The sequence below is a fragment of the Macaca mulatta genome, chromosome 6, assembly GCF_049350105.2.
Source record: "Macaca mulatta isolate MMU2019108-1 chromosome 6, T2T-MMU8v2.0, whole genome shotgun sequence".
Lineage (NCBI taxonomy): Eukaryota > Metazoa > Chordata > Mammalia > Primates > Cercopithecidae > Macaca > Macaca mulatta.
In genome coordinates this window covers 148866623-148891994 of record NC_133411.1, presented here as the reverse complement: position 1 = coordinate 148891994, position 25372 = coordinate 148866623, and the positions used below count along the sequence as shown (strand labels likewise).

Sequence of the window (25372 nt, the reverse complement as noted above, 5' to 3'; positions counted from 1 at the left end):
TTTCCAATAATCAGAGATAGTTGAGGTGAGAGTAGTTTGGGAATAGAGATGAATCAATTGATTAAATGTATTTCATGCAGCAAGAGCAGCATTCTCAGTATTAGAGGGGGGATGTTTGTGGAATAAAAAAAAAAAAAAACAGAATGAAAGGGGAATGAAAATGAGTAGCCTGGAGTGGTAGATTAGGGTGATATTGTCTTTCTTTCTTTGCAGAGATGGGGTTTCGTCATGTTGCTCAGGCTGGTCTTGAACTCCTGAGCTCAAGTGATCCTCCCCCTTTGACCTCCCAAAGTCCTGGGATTACAGGTGTGAGCCACTGCGCCCAGCCTAGGGTGATATTTTAATCAGTCTTGAATGCTAGGCTGACGAATTATTCTTAATTATATAAGTAGTATTTGAAGGCTTAGGTTAAAAGTAACTCGGTAACATTTTGTAGTTCAGTGAATGGGTCTTGCACATATTTCGTTAAACTTAGCTGGAAGTTTCGTGTTTTTTTCCTATGGCATTGTATTCATGTTATTATAAATGGTATTATTAATTTAATTTCATTTTTCAGTTACTCATTGTAGTATGTAGAAATATCATTGTTTTGTTTTGTTTCATATATTGACTTTGTATGTTGTGACCTGAATACATTCACTTATTTGTTCTATCAACTTTCTTTTTGTATATTTCTTGGGATTTTCTATGTACATAATTGTGTTGTCAATGAAAAAAAGATATTTATTTTTTCCTTTCTAATCTGTTTCTCATTTGTTTCTTTTTCTTGTCTTATTACACTGCCTAGGCCTGCCAAAGTACAATGTTGAATAGAATTGGTAAGAGCAGACATTTTTTTTCTATTCATGCAGGAAAACATTCAGATGTTCACGATTAAGTATGATTTCAGCTAAAAGTTTTTAATAGCTGCCCTTCCTTCAAAAAAAAAAAGTCTACTCCAAACAGTGTAATGACTAAGAGTTTGAGCTCTGCAGTCAGATGGACCTGGGTTTAGAAGCCATCTTTTGCGGCCGGGCGCGGTGGCTCACGCCTGTAATCCCAGCACTTTGGGAGGCCGAGGCAGGTGGATCATGAGGTCAGGAGATCGAGACCATCCTGGCTAACATGGTGAAATCCCATCTGTATTAAAAATAGAGAAAATTAGCTGGATGTGGTGCCACACGCCTGCAGTCCCAGCTACTCAGGAGGCTGAGGTAGGAGAATCACTTGAACTTGGGAGGCAGAGGTTGCAGTGAGCTGAGATTTCGCCATTGCACTCCAGCCTGGGTGACAGTGAGGCTCTGTCTCAAAAAAAAAAAAAAAAAGGAAACCACCATCTTTTGCATATTCCAGCTGGGTGATATTGGGCAAGTTACTTTCTGCATCTTAGTTTCCTGTAAAATGAAGATAGTGATAGCACTTAATAGAATTGCTATAAGTATAATGTAATAATGCATGTAAAATAATTAACATATAATTTGCTCAAAAAATGTTAATTATTAACCAGAGTGAGCAGGAAGACTAGGTAAATGAAAATATTAAGTTCCAGAAGAAGACCGGGGGCAGGCAAGTGGAAACATTTTTATGAACAACTATGCTCTTCACCCAGATATCCCCATTTGTTTCAACTTGAGAGTTATTGGGCTAGATCTGGTGGAGGTGGTGGTGAGAAGAGAATGGGTTATGTGTGTGGTCTCATTGTGGAGACACCCATGTGAGTCCCAGGATATGAATGCTCTTTCTGTGGAGATCTCAAGTAGCCTACAGATCTTGATGTGCTCATAGGTATGTGTTGGTCAATTTTTTGAGAAGGCTGCAGAGAGATATTGTTTTTCTCTGTTTCACAAATGGGAGGACTAAGACACATAATCCACAGTGTCTCTTTCAAACTCCCATCATACTAGTGGGGTGAACCAAGTTCTGGAGTCCTGCCAGCTTTGCTCTTTGACTTCAGTAGGTCTTATCTTACATTTTTGCTGTTGTCAGGAGAAGTTGCTGAAAGTCCCTGGAAGATGGCCGAAAGCTTCCTTATTTTCAGATAGGGTCCCTGACTCATCCTGCTTTGATTTGGGGTTTCCAGGGTTGGGGATGGGTTCACACTCATCCTTTCTCTTTTCCTGTTTCTGTAGTGAGTTGTAATATATCTGGTGGCTTCCCAAGGTCAGAGGTATAGAGATGTGATCATGTAACAGGTGACATTTTTTGAGTTTGTGTGATTTTATTTTTATTTTAAATAATTAATTGATACGTGAAACCTGATGAAAGTATGAAACTTTACTCTTTAAGTGTTTGTAGGACAAAGACTGCCAATTATTTTACATGCATTATCTCATTTAATACCCATAACAATTCTATTAAGTGCTATCATTATGTTTATAGAAAATGAAAACACAGAAAGTAGTGCATTTGGGGGTTCTTCCTCTAAATATTTGTTCGTTATTATTACCCCACAGGTCCTTGGCTGGCCATGAATCCCCTGACCTCAAGAAGTAGTCTTTATTTTTTCTTATTCTGAAAGTCTTAGTATTTGTGGCCTACATTATTTATATAACACTTATCATTTAATGCCATACATTGCTAGTTATCCTTTGATGGGCCAGTATCTTATCTCGTTTACCTGGTGGTAAGATCTTTAGGGGCAGTAACTTAAAATATGGTGAAGTTTTAATATTTGATTGCTGGTATTGCCAAGTAAAAGGGGAGCAGTGGGAGCATTTGCTTTCTCTACTGCCCACTTTTTTCCTAGACACATTTCAAGATTCATCAAATGACAGCCCAGGCTAAGGGACAACCATGGAAAGTGCCTTCAGACATTTCAGTGAGGGTGGAATTTTGCTTCCTGATCATGTTTCAGTTCTGTTTTGTTTTTTTTTTTCTCAGTAGTCCATAGTTTCTTTATTTTCTTGCAAGTAATTATCCTCTTTTGTTGAGTTTTAGAATTATCTGTAGGTAGTTTTTCTCATGTATGTCAACATTTTGGCTTGTGTTCTTTTTCTGTGTTTTGGTTAGTTGGCATTCTGCAAAATTTACCAGTTTCACTTGCCACCTGAGCTTTTTGGATATTCCTTATTCTGGTCTCTCACTGGAATGCCCAGATGCACTCTTAATCTGGCCTCTTCATGCTTCAGGCTGAATACCTTCAGAGGTAAGAGGTATGACCGGGTGCCTTTTTTGTAGTAAGCTGAGATCACGAATTAGGAGTAGCACCTTTTTGCCTAGTAGACAATTTAGGGGCTTTTGGAGGCCAGTACTGGTTCTTTGATCGCTGGTTTTCATTTCGAAAGGGCGGTGGTGGGAGCCCAATGCTTTCTCCCAATGTTTCTCCTTTGGCATGTTCATTCTTTCACCATTCCCTTGAAATGAGGCATTTTCTGCCATGTCTGCTTGGCTGAAGTATTGGGTAGGGTGTGGCTTCTCCTCCAGCTCCAAGTTGGACACCACCTTGCAGAAGGCTGTGGCACTCAGCGTCCTTGAGTCTCTGAGTCCCTTCCACTGGTGCCTTTGGCCATAGGTATGATCTCAATACAGCACCTTGCCACACTTGCTTAGACCAGCAATAGATTTCTTAAGCACTGCCCCATTGATGCCTCTTTTCTGGAGTAACTTTGTATGGCTTTAGAGAGGAGGGTTTATTTACCAGTCAGGATGGAACAGGTAGTGATTAAGCAGATGATCTGTCATGTCTGAATCTTTGTCTCTGGATGAGAGAAAACAGCAGGGCTGCATCCAGGGCAACTTTTCTAGCATTGTTATTGGTTGATTTGATTTTAGGGGAAAAATAGTGAAAACAAAAATTTTTTCTAAAAAAGAAAGGAGTCTCACACCATGGCAGGATCCAGTTGTCACAGGATGAATCCAAGGTCTGTAAGTGAAGAGTTGCTTTTAAAGGACTCTGAGACTTCCAAAGACAGCCTGTCTGACTGCTTACTGTTGGTTGGTTTCTTTCTCACAGTCTGTTTGTATGGGTTTTACTTCTGACCCTCTCTTACCTGAGGCTTCACCTCTCTCACCTCATCCCACCTGGCTTCCTTCCTTTCTACTTAGGCCTGCTGATAGAATTGCTCTTCTCTGAATGTAACATCCATTCTTCAGCCCCCATTGTCAAGAATCAGGAAAATTTCCAGAAATTTCTAGTATAAAATTCTCAACCCTTTCTTAGACCTTAGGTCTGACAGACCTAGTGGGGAGGTAGGCACAAGCTTGGGATAGGATGAGGGTGGAACCAAATCCAGTAAATCTGGCTAAGTTTCCCTTAGGTTGGATTCTTTTGGACATAACATGGAGTTTTGTTGTTGTTTTTTTTTTCCCAGAAGTCATCTTCCATAATTCCAGGTCTCATTTTCAAAAGGAATGCTTCCTCCAAAAAGGCTAGTAACATTCACTGGTGTCTTAGTAACATATACATTAAGTTGTCTTGGGCAAGTACTGACAGAGATTCCTTTCAGATGGCACCTCCAGAGCTCAGCCCAGGTGATTCAGGCCAATGCTAAGAAAATCCCACCATGTAGAGCCACGTAGTATTACCATCTGGGCAGGGCCAGACACTACCACCTCTGAGAGAAAGGAGAAAGGTCTTTCTGCTGGAAAGAATCTAATTCGTAAGTTGAAGGGAGGCACATGGGTGGCTCCCAGATTGGAAGGGAGCCTTCCGTATTTGTTTCTTACTGTGTAAATTATCTAAGTAGGTTTCCACTGTGTATGGTTTACACTCAGTCAACTGAGAGGGCAAACGGGAGCTGGAGCTGAGACTGGTTCCCTTGGAAGTGCTGTTTTCACCTCTGCCAGGCTTTCCCCTGCTTCACCTATGCCCACATACAATGTGGGCTCTGCACTTCTCCTGTGTGGTGTTACAGCCTCAGGACCTCTGGTGAATGGTCTGCCTTACGTCCAGAACTTGTTTTACAGAAGTAAAAAAAGTTAAAAGCATTGGTTTTAGATTAGTTCTGTAAAGGGAACACCTAAAACTAGTGCATCCTAGGGAGCTCTGTCTAAAAGAAAACATTGAGTTGGTAAAGAGTCCCAGTGGGTTTGATGGGCTTCATTGGGTCAAGGTCATGAACCATATATATATTTTTTAAGTACAACAGTTTACTTTCCTCATGTCTGAAGTTAAATAACAGCCTAATCATTCCAGAGTAGGAGTGAGTGTTCTTATTGTAAGAGGGAGAAAAGGGCGATCGATAGTGCTGCTCTGTCCACATGACTCAGGGAGTAATCCAATGACATAACTCTTCATTCTAGGGTTCAAAGATTACTTTCTGTGGAGGAGTTTGCTACTAACAATGTGGCTTTGGGAGAGGAACCTTATGGTTGGCTTGCAGTTGACCCAGTCAGCCTTAAAAAATGAAGCTGGTTTGTGGATCCTGCCATGGGTTCCTCCAGGAATGCTGTCATAGTGTTTGGTTTTCTGACACACCTCTTTCCCCTCTCCCTTCCTTCTCAGGTCATTCCATCACCATGTCTTCTTTCGACCACTTTGTAGAGGGTACAGTCCCTTAGGGGTTGTCCTTGGTTCTTCTCTCAATTTATGAAATCTGATTTTAAGATTTCATCTGTTCATAGCAGAATGGTTATGACTGCACGCTGGAGCATTTTTTTTAGACAGAGCATTGCTCTGTCACCCAGGCTGGAGTGCAGTGGCAGGATCTCAGCTCACTGCAACCTCCGCCTTCCAGATTCAAGCAATTCTCCTGCCTCAGCCTGGAGCTGACTTTTAAAGGCGAGTCTTTACTCTGTGACTTACTAGCTGGATAACCTGGGGAAAATTAATGAACCTCTTTGTGCCTCAGGTTTCCCAGCTACATTATGGGGCTCACAGTAATACCTACCTCATAGCATTGTGATAAAGATTTGGTGAGTTACTCCACATTAAGTGCTTAGAGAACAGTGCCTTCTTATAGAAAACATTCAATGCAGACTAGCTGCAATTACTGTCATGTCTGTCATTAGTGGAAAGAGAATGACTTTTGATTCAGATGGGTATGTGACTCTGTTCCTGACTGTGTTCCTTACTCACTGTGCAAACTTGGGGAAAGTCCCTTAATTTTTTTGAGTCCCAGTTTCTACCTGCCTATGACAGTTATCAGTTGTCAAAATGGAGTTGCTTAACACAGCAACAGTTAAATGAACACCCAAAATGGAGTTGCTTAACACAGCAACAGTTATTTGTTATAATCTCTCACAGTCCTGGGAATTGAGGGACTCAGCTAGGAGGTTTAGTATCTTTCATGTATTTTAGTCAGATGGTGGCTGAACAGTCAGACAGTTGTTGCGACAAGGTCATTTCAAAGTTTCTTCTCTGACATGTCAGGCAAATAATTCTGGCTGGTTTTCATCTGGGAGTGTAGCCAGGTCTGAGGACCAAGGACCTTGCCTGGGTTTCCTCACAGTACCAAGGCTAGGCCCAGGAATAAGCATCCCAAGGGAGGGCCAGGTAAAAGCTCTATTGTCTCTTAGGGTCTAGCCTCAGAAGTCACATAGCATCACATCCACCACATTCTACTTATTAGAAGAGAGTTACTAAGTAAGACCTGACCAGATTCAAGGGGAGGAGAATTACACACCACCTTTTGGTGGAAGGAGGGTCAAAGCATTTGTGGACATTACAGTTTGACCTCTGGCACGAATTATTTATATTCCTAACCCATGAAAAATATACTCATCCCTACCCAAAACCTCCCCCCGGCCCCCTGGTCAATGTCTCATCTATTATGGCATTAGGCTCAGGTTCAGGAGCCAGGGTCTCATCGTCTCAGTCAGGTCTGTGTAAACTTGAGATTCCTCAATGCGGTTCCATGAGTACAGCAACTCGAGTACTGCTCCTCTTGATCTGAAGACTGAACTCAAGAGACAAGTTATCTATCCTCTACACCAAATACAACATTGGGATAGATTTGGGATAACTACTACAGATGCTGTTTTAAAAAATTGGTAACACTTACATTTAAAAATGACTCTTTTTATTTTTTTCTTTAGATTTTGAAATAATTTCAGACTTATTATAATACAAGAAAGTTGCAAAAATAGTACAGAGTTCCCAAATACTCTTTGCCTAGCTTCCTCAAATGACACAACATGTAAAATGATCAAAACCAGGACATTAATAGTATGGATGCAATACTATAAGCTAATCTATAGGCCTTATTCAAATTTTGCCAATTGTCTTACTAATGGCCTTTTCCTGGTCCAGGATCCAATCTAGAATCCTACGTCGCATTTAGTTTTCATGTCTCTTTAATTTTCTATCTACAGCAGATGATTCCATTTAGAAAGGAGGGAAACATGAGTCTCTAGTCCCTAGCAGTTTTGAAATCCAGCCTGGAATGTGAGTAGGTCTCAGTCCTATTGCCTGGGAATGGTTCTTCACTGTTTGTTGTTCTACACTATGGTTCCTGGTTCTGTCCTCTGAATTACTCTTTTTCCATAAGATGTAGCCCGAGTTTGCAGCTAAGCAGTTTTCTCAGCCTGCTTCCTACTTATAGATATCCCTTTTCATCCAAGCTGGTGATGTTCCCGCTGGTGTAATAGCCCCCTCCATCCATGCAGGATATGTTCCACCCCCAGGGGATGTGTGAAACCGCAGCTAGTACTAGGCCTTATCCGTACTATGTTTTTCCTACACATACATGCATATGATAAAGTTTAATTTATAAATTAGACACAGTAAGAGATTAACAACAACACATAATAATAAAATAGAACAATTATAACAATATATACTGTAATAAAAGTTATGTGAATGTGGTCTCTCTCTCAAAATATCCTATTGTATAAAACCATGGAAAGTGAAACCATAGATAAGGGGGGACTACTATATACTTCTTTTAAAAAGTGTATGGTTTTTCCAGTGAATCTTATTGGGGTTTACTGCCTTAGACAAAAGCCACACCCACAAATCTTCTTAACATAAGGTCTTCTGTACTTTGAGTTCCCTCTGAGGCTGCAGTGGGATAATACTCTTTAAGATTTGTAGAATTCCTATTATTTAATAGAAAGGATCTGTGAGGCACATTCTTAAGATCTATGGGGAGGCCTGGTGCAGTGGCTCATGCCTGTTGTCCCAGTACCTTGGGAGGCCAAGGCAGGTGAATTGCTTGAACCCAGGAGTTTGAGACCAGCTTGGGCAACATATGGAGACCTCATCTCTACAATTTTTTTTTTTTTAAATATTAGCCAGGCATAGTGGAGCATGCCTGTTGTCTCAGCTACTTTGGAGGCTGAGGCAGGAGAATCACTTGAGTCTGGGAGGTTGAGGCTGCAGTGAGCTGTGATTGCACCACTGCACTCTAGGCTGGGGGACAGAGTGAAACCCTGTCTGAAAAACAAAAACAAAAAAGACCCACGAAAGGACTTTTGTTTGTCTCAAACATTCTTTGAGACATTGCCTTTGATCTTTCCGAGGTCTTAACAAAAGATATAATTCAAAAAGTCTCAAACTGAGCTTAGTATCTTCTTGCCATACCCTGTTATGTTTAGGACACTCCTATCTTAAATAACAGCATTTATCTAGTCTTCCAAGCTGTTAGAAATGTCAAAATCATCTTTGAGTCTTTTCTCACTCTCATCCCCTGTATAGAGGACATTGACAAGTCATGACAGTTTTTACTACTGCAAAGTCTCCCCAATCCAATTCTTTTCATTCATGATACTCTAGTTGGAACTTTTATTTTCTTTCTTTTCTTTTTTTTTTTTTTAAAGATGAGATCTTACTGTGTTGCCCAGGCTGGAGTACAGTGGCTGTTCACAGGTGTGATAATAGCATACTACAGCTTGGAACTCCTGGGCTCGAGCAATCCTCCCACCTCAACCTCCCAAGTATCTGGGACTACAGCCATGTGCCACTGTGCCTGGCTTCTAGTGGGATACTTATATCTCACCTAGCCTGCCTTAGTAGCTGTAAATGGAGTTCTCTAGTTTCAGAGTCTCTGTTCTCTTCTATTATCTATTGCTAGGATTCACTTTCTAAAACAGAGTAATTATCTCTTCCCAACCCAAAAATCTTCAATAGCTTCCTATTTCCTGTGGCATAAAGAGAAACTTCTTCACAGGGCGTGCAAGACTTTCCACAATTTGGCTCCCACCTATCTGTGATCCTTAGTCCACTCTTCCACATTCACTCTTTGCCATAGCTAAAATTATCTACTTGACAATTTCAAACAAATTTTACATTTGTATCCTTTAGTGCTTTTGCTTATTCTGTTTCCTTGGCTTAGTATGCCTTTCCATTTCCTCTTCTCAGTCAGTTTCTTGCCTCCTCTTCCTTCTGGGCTTAGCTCAGATTCCACTTCTCCTCAAAGCTTTTTGTGATCCCCTCAGTCAGAATGAATCATGGCCTCCTGTGTTTCTGTAGTAGCTCATTGCTCTTCTGTAAATATAAAGGCCTAGTCTATCACTTGGCATAGTCAGATGGGGGAGGAGGGCAAGTGTGTGTGCGGTCCTCCAAACTGTGAGCTTCCTGAGTGCAAGATGGAGCTGCAGCAAAAGACGTATCTTCTTTATCTTTTTGTGCCTTATTTAAGTTAACTAACAACTGCTGGGTGACTTGAAGAGCGTGACCTCAGGATTTTATCTTGGGATTAAAACTGGCCATTGGGAATAAGTGCCTGGCTCATGGAAGGAAATTGACCTTAGGTATGTATATATTGGTAGAAATATGAAGGCAGTAAATTGAGACAGTCACTTTAGAAAAAAAGCCAAATCTCTGATATGTGAATTTGAGTCTGTGTTTTATTAGCTTCTATGGGAAGCACCTTGAAAAGGTTATTCAGGATTGGAGAATATGGCTGTTTTTTATACTACTGTATCCCGATCAACTTCATGGTACTTGGTGCATAATAGGAGCTCAATAAACATTAACTGAGGGAAAAATTAGTGAAAAAACAATTTCTTCTGTGTGACTCTGCAGTGTACCTGCATGTGCCATACACAAGGAACATAGCCAGGAAAGCTGGTTCAAAATCAAGGCTTATGTATCATAAGTGATTTATCCAGGGCCTTCTTGATACTTAGAGCCTTCTGCTGTGCTACAGAGATGGCAGATATGTGCACAGGAAGACTGTTGAAAATGAATGGCAGAATTGCAGTCTGAATCCGGCAAGCAGAAGTGACAGCAGCTGCTTTTAGGTGGCCCAGAGGAGTGTTGGGCTATGTGTGTTTAGTTGAGGAAGAGGAGACTAATCAGGCCTTGTCAGGGGTTTGTTTTGTTTTGAAATAATGAAAGTCCTTCCTGGAAATCAGCTTCCCTGGGTTCAGTCTCAGTCCACTGCTTTCTGTATGGCCTTGAGCAGGTTGTACTTACATTCTGGGCTTTTGTTTTCAGCAAACTGTAGTTTCTTCTTCAGCTGTGAGAGCTTGTGAAGAGAGTGTTTGAGCCTATTAGGTAAGTGGCATAAAAATAGCCTCGAAATATAGAGACTGCATGGGTTTAGAGTTTTTCTTTGAAAAGTTTAGCAAAATCCTGGGTTGAGAGACAATCTAGATGTCTCAAATGTTGAATTTCTTTCTTGAAGCTGGACTTCCCCTGCATTTCCTTCTGAGTCTCAAACCCGAGCAGCTTCCATAAGTCTGTGATTGTGATAATTGGATGGGAGGGGTTAGGGCAATTTAGGAAGATAATGGGGCCCTGACCTCCTCCTGCCTTTGAAATCCACAAAAGAGGGAACATGGGGGAAATGATGAAGAGTTGATCAAAAAATGAGGATCGTCCCTCCCAAATTAGGACAACTGGCTTGGTGATAAAATTGTTTTACTCTGGCCGGGCGCGGTGGCTCATGCCTGTAATCCCAGCACTCTGGGAGGCCGAGGCGGGCGGATCACGAGGTCAGGAGATCGAGACCATCCTGGCTAACACAGTAGAAACCCCGTCTCTATTAAAAAATACAAACAATTAGCCGGGTGTGGTGGCGGGCACCTGTAGTCCCAGCTACTCAGGAGGCTGAGGCAGGAGAGTGGTGTGAACCTGGGAGGCGGAGCTTGCAGTGAACCAAGATTGCACCACTGTACTCCAGCCTGGGCTACAGAGCGAGACTCCGTCTCAAAAAAAAAAAAAAAAGAAAGAAAAAAGAAAAAATTGTTTAACTCTGTTACTAACCCTCAGGACCAGGTACTATGAAAAAAATAAAACTATGACTTTGGGCATCTCTCTCCATGCAGTGAGGATAGTGTAACCTCTTCCCTCTGCCCTGCCCAGCTGGGTTCCTCTAGGGTAGTCTCAGGAGTCTTGGGGGAGAGAGCCTGTTGCTGGATTCCAGAGAAGGGGTGGATTCAGTTGACAGGTCTCTCAGGGGATGTCAGTTTTACATCTGTTTGACCTTTGGCTTGTCCTTGGAGGTCCTGTGCCTTCCTGTTTTTGGGAGGGTCAGCTCAAGGTGACCTCTCTGCACTCCATAGATAGGAGACTTGGCCTGCTTGGTCTCTTTAATATTCCTGAGAAACCAATTTTGCTACAGGGCTGGGCGAACCATATGGCAACCTAAATTACAGAGATTGTTGGCGTTTGTCAACAGTAAGAACAGGCTTTTTGGCTATAGCAAATCCCCCAGGTAGGGTTTCCACACCATCTGTGATCACAGCATACAGGATCAGCTAGGTGGGTGTGCAGTCCCATTCTCTCCACTTCCTGACTCCAAAAGGAAGTAAGAGGCAAGTTCAAAATCAAATATTGGTTAAGGGATTTTTTAAGCTCCTTGATTGGTATTTTCTTTGAAGGATGCAAAGGAGGTCTAGTAATCATGTATCTTGATCTTGAGAGGTTTACAGTCCATTTGGGGATATCAAACTCACATGAATCAGTAGCAAGTGACATAAAGCAAAATATAATAATTGCAAAAAGGTAAAATAGACTATAGGATTCAGAGAATGAGAAGATAAATTAAGACTGGAAATTTTCTAGTACAGAGTTAGGACTGGAGGTTAGCCTTGAATAAATAGATTTGGGGGATTTAGGCAGATAGCGGATAGGGTGCTAGGCCAAAAGGACAATGTCAGCAGAGGTAGAAACAAGCAGTTGTCTTTACAGGACCACAAGGAGATTAGCATGTTTGGGGTAGAGATATAGGGGAGATAAGATTAGGAAAGGAGGGCAGGACCAGATTAAAGAGGATCTGTAGAGACAGACAAAGCAATTTGGACTTGGTTCTGGAGGTGATAGGTTGCTATTGTAGGTATTAGAGCAGAGATATGATAGAAAGAGAGGAATGTTTTCAAATACTTTGTTTACACAATTCATATTGGACTGGAGTTGGGTAGAGATGCATGTTCTGGAGATCAAGGAGGGGGTTATAAAGTCCTAGAAGCCATGAAAACTGGGGGAAGAGGCAGGTAAACTAGGCAGTATCTTTCATGAATCTGTGAGACTTGGTGATAAGCTGAGTAGCAGGCATTGAGGAGAAAAAAGAGTCAAGGTTTTGATCTTGGAAAGCTGGGAAGAATAGTAGCACCATTAACAAAAATGGATAAATTATGAGGAAAAGCAATTTTAAGAAGGAAAATGATGCATTTGGCAGCTATTTTATTTACTTAGCAAATACTTATGTGACACAATATGTACTTGGCACTGTTCTAAACACTTTATAAATGTTAACTCATTTTAGTTCCCATAATAATCATATAAAATAAATAGTGTTAGTATCATCTTTATTACAAAGGGGAAAACTCAAGTATAAAGAGGTTAATAATTTTCCCAAGATCACAAAGCTATAATAGCAGAGCCAGGATTCTGAACCCAGGCAATTTGTGCTAGACTCCCTCTTGTTGATAGGAGACTAAGCAGAAATATGGTAGGTAGTAGATCACATGTTTGTTGGATGCTTTCTTTGTGCAGAGCCCTTTGCATGAAAGGTAAAGATGAGTACAACGTGGACATAGCATTAAAAAGCTTGTAAAGGGCTAATGAGGAAATGGCAAATGGTGAAATCATAAGGGTACTGAATCATGTGCTGTAAGAGACAGTAGCACATTAGGAAGGAGAGAGGGGGCCGGGCGCGGTGGCTCAAGCCTGTAATCCCAGCACTTTGGGAGGCCGAGACGGGCGGATCACAAGGTCAGGAGATCGAGACCATCCTGGCTAACACGGCGAAACCCCGTCTCTACTAAAAACACAAAAAATTAGCCGGGCGAGGTGGCGGCACCTGTGGTCCCAGCTACTCAGGAGGCTGAGGCAGGAGAATGGCATAAACCCGGGAGGCGGAGCTTGCAGTGAGCTGAGATCTGGCCACTGCACTCCAGCCTGGGCGACAGAGCGAGACTCCGTCTCAAAAAAAAAAAAAAAAAAGGAAGGAGAGAGGGAGGACAAATATGTATTTAGGAATATCAGAAAAGACTTCCAGGAAGAGATGGAATTATTGCTAGACCCTGAAAGATGGGTCAAATTGGATTTTGGTAGTGGGTAGTAGGGGAAGGTCATTCTTGGTAGACATAAAAGCTTGAAGAAAGTTAAAACATGTTTTGGGACCAGCACACTATACAATGCCTAGCTCAGTACCTAGTTCTGCAAACCTGAACTAGGATGGCAGGTGGTTCTAGTTAGGCTGCAGCATAAAGTATGAGTTGGAGAAACAGTAAGAGAGAGGGCTGGGACTGCCTTGAGAGAAAGCAGGAGCCTAAGTGAGAGGATTGGACTGGAGATGTAGAATTGGAAGTCCAGGCAAACAAATAAGGAAGGGATTGTTGATTCTGTAAGGGCAGAGGACTCCTGGAGGTCTGACTGCAGGAAGGAAGTTGCTGAGGGCTGGGGATGGAGCCTTCTTTTATGCATGCAGATATCTAAGCTCTTCTTCAGGATAAACTTAATGTTCCCTACCAGAAAGGCTTGTTAGCTTGTGTCATGCGTTGTGTTCCTCTCTGAGGCTGGGAGACCACTTCTGGCTCTCTACCTTTGCTCTTCAGAGGTCTCCCTGCCACCAGAGGTGAATCAAGTTCTCATTGTCCTTGTTGCCTGTGTATTCAGGAATCCCATGGCCCTTCTGTCTGAACTCAAGAAGGCATTAATAAAATACTAGGCCATGCTCATGTTGTTGTTGCAGAGGTGATATTTTATTGAATCCTGAGTTCTTTGTGTAGTATGACATGAATGTGCTGAGATTGCTGTCTCTTAGGTCATGGACAGTGACATCCGGGGCATAGGAAAATTATGGTCCATTCCAGTATCCCATACCCACCTTAGGCCTTAAAGGACCATTCCTAGCAAAACAGTGGTGAGTAGAAGCAGAACTTCAAAATTCAGAGGTCAGGCATTACTTACGGAATTTTTCACTGGACATGCTGAAATAGTCCTAACCTCAGACTTTGTCTCATAAAACAGAAAGTACAGATCTAGCATACAGAGAGAGAAAGATGTCAGTTTAAACTCCATTTGTCACTTACTGGCTCTGTGACCTTGGGACAACTGACCTTTTTGAGCCTGTTTTGTTAACTGTAAAATAGGGCTAATGATATTTGCTTTTCTTACCTACCAGGGATATTGTGAGGGTCAGCAGATGATGTCTGTGGAAGTGCTTTAAGATTGCCAAGTGCTGTATGAAAGTATGCTGTTGTTATTATCACAACTGCGAACCAGTTTGCTCGCTCAAAAATTAATGCTCTGAGAGTGCCTTTTGCATAACCTACTCACAGTCCTTCTGCCAAGGACTTAAAGGGCAAGGCCACAGAATAGGAGTTTGAGACACGGGATAGAGTATTTCTTCTGGCAGGCATGTCCTACTTCATTGGCTCCGAGAAGTACTCACTCTACCCTCCCCCCCGTGCATGAACATCTCTGAAATTTGTCTGTGCTTTATAAATGATGGCATAGAGGATGTGATGACATAAACTTAACTCTTTTCTGAGGCAGTTGGGCTACGTATGCAAACTTTCTTTTTTTCTTTTTTCTACATGAAAAGCTATTTTTTTCTCAACTTTTGCTTGGAGAAGATCTTGCTGAAATGCAGTGGTGCATTTGCTGCTTCAGTAAGTGTAAGACTCTGTCTTTGAGCATCATTCAGTGTGTCCTGGTCATTTTGCACAGATCTCTGGAAGGAGAAGGTTAGCTTGAACATATATGTCTGGATCTTGGGACATATCTTGCTATTGATTAGAAAATCCCTAATGACATTTTGGCATCATTCCTTTTCCTTTTAAAAGTGGAAGGTGAGATGCATTTTGGTTAACAGTTTATGTTATGTTGGGTTTGACTGTATTGGGCTCTGAAGTGTTAGAAGTTGAGGAGCTGGGTCTCATACCTCTGTCCTGGAAATCCATAACATAAACCCTCCAAAGTGGCAGGACAAGAAATCAGCTATTCACAAAGCTTTTCTTTAGGATGAATTAACCAAAGAAGTGTGTACTTGTTTCTTTTTACTTTTTGAAAGTGCTTCTGATTTGACTACTACAAATCCAGAGCTGCTTACTTAGTACCAATTCTTATTGTTTCAGTCTCTTACTGATTCTTTGGGTGTGGACTTTCCACCTTTTGAGCTGAATAGCAAGGAGACTTCTGAACCACTAACCCTCTGTCCTCTTGCCGTACATTCAGAGTATACAGATGGAAATTTTTAAATTAAGAATATAAATCCCAGCTGGGCATGGTGGCTTATGCCTGTAATTGCAGCACTTTGGGAGGCTGAGGCAGATGGACATCTGAGGTCAGGAGTTCGAGACCAGCCTGGCAGACATGGTGAAACCCTGTCTATATTAAAAATGCCAAAAATTAGCCGGGCGTGGAGGCAGGTGCCTGTAATCCCGGTTGCTTGGGAGGTGAGGCAGTTGAATTGTTTTAACCCAGGAGGCAGAGGTTGCAGTGAGCCAAAATTGTGCCCCTTAGAGGGGTAAGAAAGAGACGCTCACATTTATTGAGCATGTACTTCTATAGACATTACTTATTTGAGTCTCACAACAACCTAGGGAGGTGGGCCCTCCCTTTCCAATTTTACATCTAAGAACCTGAGGCTCAAAACAATTAGGAGAGTTCCAGGCTTGTCATAGGAGTTATAATTGAGCTAATTTGAACTTATACTTTCTTAAAAAATCATTTTTAAGGCTAGCCAAGGGAAGCAGTGGCATGGAGAAGGGATAAAGAACTCTGTAACTGGTTGTGATCCATTCGTTGTAAACACCACTGCACTCAGACCGTCCTGAACCCATACTTTCTAGGAAGAGCCAGTCTGAAAACAAAGAGGACTGATAAGGGGATTATTTGCTCTTATGAATTACCCAGTTGTTCCCTCCTGTCTAATGTGGAGGCTCAAGAGATGATTGGACTTGGTTCTTTGAAGGGTTCTGTGGTTTCTTTCCTTGTCCCCAACCCTGGGGTTATGGAGTGACAAAGGCCCCCCGGTTGGAAGTGGGCTGTGTTTTTCAGCCTCTGATTGGCCGTTTTGTGGCCCCTGCTTCCAGTGGCTCCTGATTCAGGTCAATGCTGCTTGGTGCCCTAGAAATAACCGGGTTTCTAGCCCAGCATGACTCCCTTGAGCCCTTGGGCCTGCTAGGGCAGCACTGGCAGCACCTCTCCCCAGAGCTGTGTTTATTTGTCTTATGTCATTTGCTTATTTTAGGCAGCATGCTAAGTGTTAGTTATCACCTCCCCATGATTCCCTGCCTTTTCTTCTCCTTCTGTCTTCCCCTGTGCTTTGGGAACTTTGGATAATAGGGACCTAGGAGGCAGCATTCTAAGTAGGGTCCCTCTACATTTCTTCTGCATTCAAAATTCAGCTTTTCTGCTGATTTTCCCTTGAGGATGAGCTTTTGTTAGAAACACTGGCACTGTAAATGAGTATCTCCTCTGTGGTCCAAGAAACGAGTGCCTCAAAGGTTTGAAAAGAGAGCACGCTTCAGGAGCAGGACCTGGATTGGGGATGGTGGTGTTGGTCTGGATCTGCAGGAGTCAAGCGCTGACCTATGATTTGGCAGCATCTGTTTTGGTCGCCTGCTTCCTTGTCACCTTGGCATGCACTTGTTGTCCTCTTAAATCTCTATGTATTAATGCTGTTTTTGCAGTTGGGCTAAGAGATGCTGATGAATTCTCATCCTAGAGTCAAGTGCCACAGCTATGAGACAGTAAATTGGAGAAACTGCCCTTGATTCCAGGCTTTGGGAGCTATCAGTTAGGTGGCTGGGCAATGACGTGGGTGGCATTTCACTATGGACTACAGCATTAAATCAGATCCTGTTCTGTCAGGCGGCAAGGCTGTTCCTCCCTTCTCCTCTTCTAAAGTTACCATACGAAGGAGTGGTGAGGCAGCTTTTCCCTACTAACACACCCATCCCTCGTCTGCAGGCTGGCACATTGAGACCTCTCTTCTACTTCATTGCCGTTTTCAATCACTTCCCCACATTTGACCTGGTTATGCCGGGCCATCTCCCAGAGATCCTATCACATGACCTGTGGATAGCTCAGCTTGCAGCAGCTCCCATTTTACCTTGTTCTGACTCAGGAGTTTTGCAGAGAACGGACTGTAGTTTTCTACTGGGGTCAAGATAGGGCCTGTAGAGGTTGTTTGCTTCCTGTGATCTCCATTGCCCACCAAGAACACATGGACTTGTAGATTTTGAGGTTTTTCGTGGGAAAATTGGCAGAGCTAACTTTATGACTTTGCATGTTTGGAGGGATGAATGTAAACTGACCTTTATACTTATCAGTCCTCTATTCCTCCCCTCTGATGCAACAGATGTCCGTAGTCTGAGGCCAGTCCTCTCACTATGTCCTGTGGTCCATCCCTTCTCACCTTCTCAGGAGCCTAACACCACTGACTTTTCCTTCTCTCTACTGCACATTCACTCTCTTCATCTCTACTGAGTCCTTTCTATTCATCCTTCATCATACTCACGTCTCTCCCATCTTAAATTACCACCTATCTTTCTCTTCCCTTTCACAACCAATCTTCTTGAAAGAACAGTCCGTACCTCTTGTCTCTATAACATGACCTCTTCTCTTCTCACATGCATTTGTCTGCTTTCCAATCTCTGACTCCATCGAAACTGCTCTAAGTGAACTTCTAGTTCCTGACCCTAATGTAAAATGTTTCATTCCGCATATTATTTCACCTGTCAGCACTTTGATGCTGTTGGCTAATCCTGACTTTTTGAAATGTACTGTTCCCTTGGCTTCCATTATGTCACCTCCTTAGTTGTCCTCCTTTCTCTCTGAGGGTTCCTTCCATTCTCTGTTTTTTAGCTCTTTCCTGTCTACCCAATTTTAAAATATGGTGTCCAACTACAGAGTTGTTGGAGAGTTCTGTAGTTGGAGACCTTTTCACTTCAGATTCATATATTCATCTTCTAACTCATCTTCTGTACCTGATATCTCATAGATATCACAAACTGGACATGTCCCAGTGAAGCTCTCACCCCCTTTCCAAACTTGGCCCTCTAACAGGGTTCCCTCATCTAACCACTTAGGTTGCACTTTGTGCTCCCTTCTTTCTTACCCACTCCCCACATCTTATCAGTTTTACCTCCTAAATCTTTCTGGAGTCTATCTGCTTTTTACTAACATCACCCATGTCAATACTGATCATCTTTCATCTGTTTTACTGTAGTTGTTTCATAACTGGTCTTTTTGTATTGACTTGTGCTCTTGGAGTTCATTCTCCACATAGTGAGCTTTTAAAAACCCAAGACCAATCACATTTAAGTCTGCCACTCCTACTCTGCTCCAGTCTCTTTAGCATATATTACAACCAAACCCTCATGTGGCCTCCAAGGTCCTGTGTGATCTCACCTGTGCTGACTTCATCAGCAACATGTCTGCCCCCTGCTCCACACTCCGCCCTTGGCCACGCCAGCTTTGCTGTGAGATGTCTGCGCTGCAGGCCAGTTGTACGTGTTCTTCCCTCTCTCTGATATGCTCTTCCTCCTCCTCACCTAGTTCACTGGTCTCTGTCCTTCCAAGCTCAGCTCAGATGTTACTTCCTTAAGGAGGTTTTTCTAGAATCCCAGACAAGGCCATAGATATGCTACATCTGTTCACATAGTGCCACTATCACTTCCACGTCTTTCTAACTCTTATTCATGGTAGTAACTGAAAAATCATTTGATGTCTCCCTATAAAACTCCTGAGGACAGAGACTGTTCTGTCATACTCATTGCTGTATACCAGCCCTAGCACAATGCCTGGCACATAGTTGACAATAGGATATGTTTAATTTTATGAATGAATGACAGCTGAACTGAGGAGGAGAGAGTCAAGATGGATGTTCAGGCAAGTGTATTGCAGACAATGCTGTGTTCCCAAACTATTGATTTAGAGAGGTCAATAATAGTTCAGTTTTATTAGAATCATATAGTTAGATTATCTGGTCCAAAATTTTAGTTTCAAATATGAGAAAACTAAGGCCCTGAGAGTGAAATCATTTGCCCCAAGGTTATAGAATTAGACAGTAGCAGAGTTATAACTCCTCTCCCCGACTTCCAGATTCACACAAGCTCTCCTGCACCACCACCCCTTCTGCCTCTCCTACAGGTGACAATCTCTATGTTCTCCAGTTGAAAGCAGGGCTCTGGAGTCAGGAAGGCCTGTTGCTTCCTCCCTAACTTGAGGGTGTGGCAAGTAGGAGCCAGCCTATCCCATAACCTCGGCATAAGGAGCCATTTTACTCCCTTCCTCCCCAGTGTCGAATGAATGATGGGCTACAAAGGTGTCTGAGCCAATGCCAGCCATACCTATTGAGATGTGGCGCCTTGAAAGAAAAACACAAGGGATGTGTTTGTTGAAGTAACTTGATTTTCCAGTCTCTGGGTTACTAGAATTTGGGGCCTGGAAACCTGACTAACAGCTAAAGCGTCTGGGAGCCTGTTTTGCATCTGTTACTTTTTGAGATCAACATGTGCCCACCTGGACACCCTACCTGTGCAGTCAGATGGTGAAGCCTTGGTTAAAGCCTGCAGGGAAGCCCTTCCTGAGTGAGGCATCCCTTCCTCCATTGTGTTTACTGGACCACTTCATTCTAGTACTTGAGAATTATATCCTGAAAGATCCAGAAATGGAAAGCTCCAGGCTGGGAGTGGCCATGGAGGAAACAGGATACTTACATGTGAACCCTAGAATGCTGGCACCGCACAAATCCAGTCTACCTCATTCATTTTCAGGTTTTTTTCTTTTAATTAACCAACATTTATGGAATCTCCATTAATGTCTTGGGTACTGGGGACACAAAGATGAATAAGTCACATCCCTGCCCCTGGGACACTCACAGTCTAGTGATAAATAGACCATTTATTTCTCCATTTACTCATGTATAAGATATTTTGTAGGCATCTATTATGTGCTAGGCATTACATTGGGCTTATCCATTCATTGAATAATATTTGAGTTCCTCCTATATATTGGGACTTCTTCCAGGTGCTTGGAATATTGAGAAGACAGAAATCTCTGCCCTCATGGAATTTGCTTTCTGGTAGTGAGAGACCAATAATATACATAATAAGTAAGCAAATTAAATAATATTTAGAAAGTTATAAATATTATAAGAAAAGAGAATGGAGGGAGGTAATGGGAGTGCAGAGGGGTGGATTGCAATTTTAAATAGAGTGGTTATGGTAGACCTAAATTACAATGTGACATTAGAGCAGAGAATGGAAGGAGGTAAGGGAGCTAGGCAGGTAGATATCATGGTGAAAGGAATTTTAGGCAGAGGGAGTTCTCCCTAAGGTGGAAGCATGCCTGGCATGTTTGGGGAATAGCAAAAAGGCCCATATGGCTACAGTAGAATGAGCTGAGTTTAGAGCAGCAATGGTGCCAGATCATATAGGACCTTGTGGGCCTTTGTGAAGACTTGGCCTTTTATTTCAGTGTAAAAAGGATCCGCTGGAGGTTTGAGCAGAGAAGTAATATAATTTGACTTATTTGAAAGGGATCACAAAGTGTGCTATGTTGAGAATAGACATTTAGGAGCAAGGGTGAAAGCAGGGAAACCAGTTAGGTAGCCACTGAAGAAATCTGGTGAGAGATGGTGGTGACTTGGTGTATTGTGGTTGCGAAGAGGGGATGAGAAGAGGCTGGATTGTAGATATTTTTAAAAGATAAAGCCCAAAAGACTTCCTGATAGATAAAATGTAGAGTGAGACTGAAAAGAAGGAGTAAAAAAATGAATCCAAGCCAGGCGCTGTGGCTCGTACCTGTAATCCTGGCACTTTGGGAGGCTGAGACGGGCAAATCGCTTGAGCTCAGGAGTTCGAGATCAGCTTGGGCAACATGGCAAAACCCCATCTCTACAAAACATACAAAAATTAGCTGGGCATGGTGGTGCATGCCTGTAATTATAGCTACTTGAGAGACTGAGGCACGAGAAATTCTTGAACCCAGGAGGAGAAGTTGCTGTGAACCGAGATTACACCACTATACTCTAGCCTGGGCAACAGAGCAAGACTCTGTCTCAGGAAAAAAAAAAAAAAAAAATACAAACTTTTTGACCTGAGTGACTGGAAACATGATATCGCCATTGAGATGGGAAGAGTGTGAGTGGATCAAATTTTGGAGGCAATTAAGGGGTTTGGTTTTGGATAGTGTGGGTGTGTTAAGTGGAGAGTAAGATAGGGGCTGGAGATATAAATATGGAAATCAACAGCATATAGGTGGTATTAAAAGCTATAAAAGTAGTTGAGATCACCAAAGGAATGAACATAGGTAGAGCAGAAAAGAAGAGCAAGGACTTGAGCCCTAGACACTACAATATTAAAGGGTTAGGGGGAAGAGGAGAAGCTAGAAAAGACGATTGAGAAAAAGTGACTAGTGGGGTAGGAAGAAAACCAAGAGAATGTGGTGACCTGGAAGACGAGTGAAGAATGTTCACCAAGTAGAAGAGAGAGGTTGACTGGTTCCAGTGCTGCTGATGGGTCAGGTTAGATGAGTACTCACCTCATTAATCAATGGATTTGGCAATGTGGATGCCATTGGGGATCTTGACAAAAACAGTTTTGGTGCAGTGATGGGGCTTAAAGCTTCATGTAAGTAGATTTACCAGAGAATGGAAGGGAAGAGAAGGAATTTATTGCAAGTTTGCTACAAAGGGGAACAAAGGAGTAGGGTGATAGCTGTTAGGGGAAATTGAATCTGGAAGAGTTTTAATTTTATTATTTTTTACTGTGGTAAAATACACATAACATAAAGTTTACCATTTTAACCATTTTAAGTGTGCAGTTCAGTGGCATTAAGTGCATTCACATTATTGTGCAACCATCACCACCATTCATCTCCAGAACTTTTTTGTCTTTCTAAACTGAAACTCTGTTATTATTTTTTAATATAGAAGTAACATATGCTTATATGCTGGTAGGGATGAGCCAGTTGAGAGAAGGCAATTAATGGTGTGGGAAGGTGAAGGGAGATTGTTGAAATGCTTTCTTAGAGTAGGTGAAGAGTGGGATCTGGCACACAAGTAGAGGGATTGGCTCTGGGATCATGGATAATTCATCTACAGTAGCAGGAGAGAAGGCAGAATTCTGTATATGGCTGCGGACAGATGCATATATGTTGTGGTGGGAGTAAGTGGAAATTCTCTTCTGATTGTTTCAATTTTCTCAGTAAAGTAGGAAACAAGGTCAACAGCTGAGAGTATGAGGGAGGAGTTGTTCGAAGTTTGAGGAGAAAGAGGGTGTGAAGTAGTCATCTAGGAGAGTAGGTGGGTGAATAGAATAAACTAGGGAGGTACAGTATGATTGTCAGGCACATTAAGGGCTCATCTTTGGCTCATGGATATGAATTTAAAGTGAGACCAGTCTAGGTGATTATGTGTATTTCTTCAGCTACATTCAGTTGCGTGGGCGCAGGTACTGGGTTGGATTTAACTAGAATTGTGGTTTTGCCAAGTGAAGAAATAAAATTATTATAAAAATTGATCATGAACGAATGGAAGAAAGAAAGAAAGAGAAGGGAAGAAAGAATATCATATTTACTGTGAAAATCAGTAAAAAGGTGGTAGTATCAATGAATTTAAATCCTGTTAAGATAAAAGAATTGCTGGAGTCCAAACAGTAGAGGGTGTAAGCTGGAAGGTAGGAGTTGGTGGGTGGAGAATAGGATGCATGCATTTGATATCATGGAAGCATTACATTCCTTGGTAATAACAAGGTGATGGGTAGAGATGACTCTCAAGTATGAATGAGCATGAGAGTCAGTGGGTAGAATGAGGTGGAGCACAAGATGATTAGAGAAGAAGAGTTCAAGGAACTGAGAAGACAGGGTATTGGAATGACCACTTGGGAGTACAATGAAATTTCTGAAAGTTAAGACAGAATTACTTTGTGTACATAGTGAATGACAGATGTGTGCCCTGCCCTCAAAGAGCTTACAATCCTGCCCAGAAGATAAGCAAGTCAGAAGCATTTGGCATGATGGCATAAGTGCTGTGATTGGAAAAGTACAAGGTAAGGGGGAGCACAAATGAAGGATACCTAAACCCCGCCTTGGGCGTTGAATAGTCTTTCTGAAGGAAAAAGATTTGAGTTGGGATTTTGAAGAACAAGTCAAAGTTAATGAGGTAAAAAGAGAAGGAAAAGTACTTCAGAAAGGGGGAACAGTATGTGCAAAGGGATAAAGATGAGACTGGGACACACTGAAGTAACTGAAAGGAGATTAATTGCCCCAGGTGCCATGGGCAGTGGTGGAAGATAAGTTTGGGAAAGTGAGCTGAATTGGATCATCATATAGGGCCTTGGGGGCTATATTAAGGAGTATGAATTCATCCCATGTGCAGTGGGAGAGGTATAGATGGACTAAGGGAGAAGAGAGTATTAAGAAATGCTTAATAGATGAATGATTTTTGAGTTGGGTCCTCTTATTAGTTATTTGTGGCAGCACAACAAATTACCCCAAAATGTAGTGGGTTAAAACAACAAACATTTATTTTCTCATAGTTTCTATCAGTCAGAAATCCAGATGTGAGTCCTCCAGTCTAGGGACTTTCACAAGGCTACAAATAAGGTGTCAGCCAGGGAAGCAGTCATCTCAGGTCCAACAGAGGTCTTTCAGACTCATTCATGTGGCCATTGGCAGGCTTCGGGTCCTCGATGGCTGTTGGCCAGAGATATCAGTTCCCTGCCACATGGATCTCACTGTAGAGCAGTTCATGATATGGCAGCTGACTTCCCTAAGAGCAAGTGAGGGAGAGAGAGAGAGAAAAGGTGGGAGGAGGGAGGTCACAGTCTCTTTGTAGTAACCCAATCACAGAACTGACCTCCCATCACTTTTGTTGTATTCTGTTAATTCTGAGTGAGTCGGTAGGTTCAGCCCATACTCAGGGAAAGTATTGCACAGGGGCAGGAGTACTAGGCGATAAGATCATTGGAGTCCATCTCAGAGGCTGCCTACCATAATCCCGAAGGAATATTAAGGAGTTATCAGGCAGGGATGAAGAACCACTTAGAGAAAGGTGGCACAGAGTTTTAAGGAAGAGGCTATGACATGGGAAGTAACCTGAGGGCACCAAATGTACTATGTGTCCAATGTGGCAAAAGATGCTATTGCTAAGATATAAGATAGGCTGTGGCCAGATTGTTAAAAGTCTTATAGGCTATGCTGAAAAGTTTAGTCTTTAGTCTTTATAACAAGATAAGATCATCTGAAGGTTTATATAAGAAAGCGACCTGTTTAGTTTTTGGCCTCTGATAGCTGTATGCGGGACAAACAGGAGTGGGAGGGAGCCAGGAGAACCCTCTATGGTAGGATCTAAAAACTGCCAATGGAGAGATGACCAGGGCCTGCACCAAGGCAAGGCAGTAGGCATTATGAAGGGGGGCCAGATTCAAAGAATGTTTGAACAATTGTTAACAAGTCTTAGAGAGCCTGTGGGGTGCACGGATGTGTCCGATGCTTTCCAAGTTCTTCACCTGGATCACTGAGGGTTCTGGCTATAAGTAAAGGTACCTAATACAGTATGAGGAAGACACTGTCCCTTGTGGATGGGAGGGGGACTCAGTCCTAACATATGTCATCTTCACCTGTGACCTTAAGGAGTATTTAGTTCAAAGCATATTTTCTGTCCTGGTTTTTTTTAAGACTTTATTTTTCTAAGAGAAATTTTAGATTCACAGCAAAATTGAGAGGAAGCACAGAGATATCCCATATACCCCCTGCCCCCCACCACATATACAGCCTCCCAATTATCAATTGTTGTTGTTACGATTGATAAACCTACAATTGATAAGTTACAATTACTGTTGTTAAAATTGATAAGCCTACAATGACACACCATTATCACCCAAAGTCTATTCTTTACATTAGGGTTCACTCTCAGTGTTGTGCATTCTATGCGCTTCAACAGGTGTATAAGAACCTGTATTCATTATACTATCATACAGAATTTTTTTTTTTTTTTGAGACTGAGTCTCACTGTATCACCCAGGCTGGAGTGCAGTGATGCAATGTTGGCTCACTGCAACCTCCACCTCCTGGGTTCAAGCGATTCTCATGTCTCAGTCTCCCAAG

General features: G+C 42.3%; 1 protein-coding gene and 1 long non-coding RNA gene across 12 annotated transcripts in view; both read left to right on the top strand.

Moving 5' to 3' along the window:
* Positions 1-25372, top strand: part of NRG2 (neuregulin 2) — a 271148-nt gene that overhangs the window by 82513 nt on the left and 163263 nt on the right. The gene's annotated exons all lie outside the window — the stretch shown is intronic.
* Positions 10886-22813, top strand: LOC144329528 (uncharacterized). The gene is made up of 2 exons (XR_013394873.1): positions 10886-12140; positions 20762-22813. It is a non-coding gene; the product is annotated as an uncharacterized LOC144329528 (long non-coding RNA).